General features: G+C 33.6%; 1 non-coding gene across 1 annotated transcript; it reads right to left on the reverse strand.

Annotated features, from left to right (window-relative positions):
- Positions 1 to 4976: 4976 nt before the first annotated feature.
- Positions 4977 to 5048, reverse strand: TRNAC-GCA (transfer RNA cysteine (anticodon GCA)). The gene has a single exon. It is a non-coding gene; the product is annotated as a tRNA-Cys (tRNA).

The following is a 5048-nucleotide window of genomic DNA, read 5'->3' on the forward strand; positions in this document are numbered from 1 at the left end:
TTAAGAGCCATATGCATATTATTATTTCACCATACCAATTATACTAAGGCCAAAACAAAATCGTCGACTTGCAACCTTACTTTTGACACATTAGTTAAATCTTCATCAGGCTTAAAAAATTTTTTGCTAGTTAATTTCTAAATTGTTAATTTGTAGTTAATTTGTAAAGACATCCATTTAGCAAAAGAAAAGTAATATTTTTTATAATAAATTATAGTAAAGAACGAACTTCAGTCCATAGTAACTAAAACAAGATTATAATCAGCTTTGGTATAAAATACTGTCATCCGGGTTGCAGCGGTAGCTAGCAACCTAGTAAGAGACGATCACGTCCAATGTTAAGAAATATAAAAACCCATAGCTCCTAAAAAGGGAGTCAGATCAAAACAAAAAGTACACCATTAGAACCGCCTTGTCCGAAACCCCTGTATAGGAAACTTTCTGTCCCTTGGCTTGAACAGCAATGGAAATATATTGGCTTGAAAATCAAGAAAATTGACTTTAACCACGTTATTCTCGTCAAAAGGGATATTTTTTCTTTTTTTTTTGTATCCAGAGATAGCTTGGCACTGGAACATCGTAGAGGGTTGTTCAATAGCTCATTTTAAAGGAAATTAATTGGGTTAAAAATCTATAGTAACTAAAATAAATTATTTCTAAAAGAGAATAAATTTTTCCAATAAAAACTGTATTTTTGATGCAGTGACGTCATAATTACTATATAAGATCATCATAGTTTTATATTAGAGCTATGACGTGAATAGAGTGACGTCATAATTAGTATATAAGGAAAGTCAAAACTGAAAATTCTCTCATTCTTGATTAGAATAATGGTTAGATCAAAGCAGGCTATACGCAAGTTGAAGAAAGAGTACTACACAAACAACAGAGATAGTAACTTGAAAAGAAAAAAGCAAAGGTATTCAACCGACCAGGTGTATCGAGAAGTAATAATTGAGAGAGCAAAAAAGGTATTCAACCGACCAGGCGTATCGAGAAGTAATAATTGAGAGAGCAAAAGAACGGTATGGTAATGATGAACATTACAGAGAATATAATAAAGAACGACCTCTTACCTATACTAAATTTTATACGCCACTTAATTATAGTATAGGTTAGTAATTCAACAGATAGCATGGCACTGGAACATTGTAGAGAGTTGTTCAATGGCTCATTATCCGGGTTGCAGCGGTAGCTAGCAACCTAGTAAGAGACGATTATAATAAAGAACGAATATTGTGTACTAATAACCATATATGACTTAATTAGCGACGTGACGTAAAAATTGAAAAAATTAATTTTTATTTTATTTTCGTTTTTAGTTCAGAATCGCTAAAGTTATAAACTGAAAAAATATTTATGGTGTCTGAACAATAGTTTTAATCTTTTAATTTAGACTAGAAAAATACCTGAAATTACAATAAGGAACGAACTTTAACCCATAGTAACTTAAGTATTAAATCAAACGGTTCGTTGTCATAGTAAAGAGCTGTGTAATGGCTCATTTTAAAGGAAACTGCTGTATATAGAAACCTTTTGTAATTAAAAAAATTAATTATTATTATAAAACAAATTATTACGATGTGGTAAAGAACTAACTCTAGGCGATAGCAACTAATTTAATTTTGAAAAGAAACAATTACAGCAGAAACCTAAATGGTAGTATAAGTAAGCTACAGTTAATAACGACCGTCCACCAGAATTTGAACTCGGATCGCAGGATTCAAAGTCTTAAGTGCTAACCACTACACCAAGAAATGTTCATATAACAAAGAATTTTAACAGTATATGATAACTTAAAGACCAAACTCTATCCATCAGTATTGTCTATCAGATCGTTTTAACGAACTTTATAGCAATTTTATCCGGGTTGCAGCGGTAGCTAGCAACCTAGTAAGAGACGATCACGTCCAATGTTAAGAAATATAAAAACCCATAGTTCCTAACAAAGGAGTCAGATCAAAACAAAAAGTACACCATTAGAATCGCCTTGTCCGAAACCCCTGTATAGGAAACTTTCTGTCCCTTGGCTTGAACAGCAAGGGAAATATATTGGCTTGAAAATCAAGCAAATTGACTTTTACCACGTTATTCTCCCCAAACGGGATATTTTTTTCTTTTTTCTTTCTTTTCCAGAGATAGCTTGGCACTGGAACATCGTAGAGGGTTGTTCAATAGCTCATTTTAAAGGAAACTAATTGGGTTAAAAACCTTTTGTAACTAAAATAAATTATTTCTAAAAGAGAATAAATTTTTCCAATAAAAACTGTATTTTTGATGCAGTGACGTCATAATTACTATATAAGAAAGGTCAAAACTGTAAATGGTCTCATTCATGAATATCACAATAAGAGACGATCACGTCCAATGCTAACATAACAATAAATTTTGTTATTATCCGGGTTGCAGCGGTAGCTAGCAACCTAGTAAGAGACGATCACGTCCAATGTTAAGAAATATAAAAACTCATAGTTCTTAAAAAAAGAGTCAGATCAAAACAAAAAGTACACCATTAGAATCGCCTTGTCCGAAACCCCTGTATAGGAAACTTTCTGTCCCTTGGCTTGAACAGCAAGGGAAATATATTGGCTTGAAAATCAAGCAAATTGACTTTTACCACGTTATTCTCCCCAAACGGGATATTTTTTTCTTTTTCTTTCTTTTCCAGAGATAGCTTGGCACTGGAACATCGTAGAGGGTTGTTCAATAGCTCATTTTAAAGGAAATTAATTGGGTTAAAAACCTTTTGTAACTAAAATAAATTATTTCTAAAAGAGAATAAATTTTTCCAATAAAAACTGTATTTTTGATGCAGTGCCGTCATAATTACTATATAAGAAACGTCAAAACTGTAAATGGTCTCATTCATGAATATCACAATAAGAGACGATCACGTCCAATGCTAACATCCGGGTTGCAGCGGTAGCTAGCAACCTAGTAAGAGACGATCACGTCCAATGTTAAGAAATATAAAAACCCATAGTTCCTAAAAAAGGAGTCAGATCAAAACAAAAAGTACACCATTAGAACCGCCTTGTCCGAAACCCCTGTATAGGAAACTTTCTGTCCCTTGGCTTGAACAGCAAGGGAAATATATTGGCTTGAAAATCAAGCAAATTGACTTTTACCACGTTATTCTCCCCAAACAGGATATTTTTTTTCTTTTTTCTTTCTTTTCCAGAGATAGCTTGGCACTGGAACATCGTAGAGGGTTGTTCAATAGCTCATTTTAAAGTAAATTAATTGGGTTAAAAACCTTTTGTAACTAAAATAAATTATTTCTAAAAGAGAATAAATTTTTCCACCAAAAACTGCATTTTCGATGTCTTTTCACACTCCAGTCTTTCAAACATTATACCAGCAGTAAGATTTGAACCCACGCCTCCGAAGAGACTGGTGGCTAACACCAGTGCCTTGGACCACTCGGCCAGGCTGCCTCTCATAAATAAATATATATGTGAATTTGGGTTGCAGCAGTAGCTAGCAACCTAGTAAGAGATGATCAGTCCAATGCTAAGAAATATAACAAAACTCCTAAAAATAGAGTCAGATCAAAACAAAAGTACATCATTAGAATTACCTTGTCTGAAACCCTACTAGATAAATAATGAATGTCATCATAGTTTTATATTAGAGCTATGACGTGAATAGAAAAACATGAAATTATATTGTTGTTTCTGAAGACGTCATGAAATGATATCATTGCTCTATGACGTCAACAAAATCATTACGCTGTGACGTCATAATTACTACTTAAGAACTACAAAGATGAAAATGTTCTCATTCATAATTACATAATGGTTTCAATCAAGCAAGTCGCACGCAAGTTGAAAAAACAGTACTACACAAACAACAGAGATAGTATCTTGAAAAGAGAAAAGCAAAAATATTCAACCGACCAGGCGCATCGAGAAGTAAAAATTGAGAGAGCAAAACAAAACAGCAAGATGTGTTATCACAATGATGAAGATTATAGACATGCAAAAATTGAGACAGCCAAACAAAAGATCAGGGAGAGTTATCACAATGATGAAGATTACCGCATCAAATATAAGAAAAACCAAAAGCAAAGGTATTCAACCGTCCAGGTGTATCGAGAAGCAAAAATTGAGACAGCCAAACAAAAGATCAAGGAGCGTTACTGGGGTGACAAAATCTATAATGAAAAAATTAAATTCTCTGCGAGGTTGTACCGAAGAACGCATAAGGACAGAGGGAAAAATTACATTCAGAAATACAAGAAGATGGCAAAAATGCAGGCTGATCTTTGTAAATTGAGAAACATTTTACGCATGTTTTATCGGAATCAAGAAAAGTATTCAAAATTACAGATTAAAATTCTCTTTGAAAGAGCGGATGCTGTTGAAAAGTCGGCTAGAAATTCTTTGGCAAAGCTTCATAGTAATATCCAAAAGAAATGTTGTCAGTTTAACGAAAAGCTTCCAAGGTATGGATTGGCAACTGTGGAACAGTTTATAGATGCAATGGAAAATGTTCGACAACACAGTGAATATACGGAGGCGTACTTCTTAGAAAATTCGTATATTAATTTTGTTTATAATAAAGAACGACCTCTTGCCTATACTAAATTTAAATGCGCCACTTAATTATAGTATAGGTTAGTAATTCAACAGATAGCTTGGCACTGGAATATCGTAGAGAGTTGTTCAATGGCTCATTTTAAAGAAAATTAATGGGGTTAAAATTTATAATATCTGGGTTGCAGCGGTATCTAGCAACCTAGTAAGAGACGATCACGTCCAATGTTAATCCGGGTTGCAGCGGTAGCTAGCAACCTAGTAAGAGACGTTACATTAAAGAACGAACTTTCATCCATAGTAATTGAAGTATTATAAGAAATCATTATGTAGATAATGCATTTTCCTTAATGATTAATATTAGACATAAATTAAAATCTTGTTTGGGGTAAAAGAGCAGTGATTAGATTTTAAACCATAATTACTTTCGGAAAAATTAGGGCCCGACCGGATTCGAACCGGTGACCTATCGATCTGCAGTCGATGGCTCTACCTTTGAGCTACGAACCC

This window comes from Artemia sp. Qi Xiang Cuo, unplaced genomic scaffold (assembly GCF_049724085.1).
Source record: "Artemia sp. Qi Xiang Cuo unplaced genomic scaffold, ASM4972408v1 HiC_scaffold_2985, whole genome shotgun sequence".
In the NCBI taxonomy this organism is placed as follows: Eukaryota; Metazoa; Arthropoda; class Branchiopoda; order Anostraca; family Artemiidae; genus Artemia; species Artemia sp. Qi Xiang Cuo.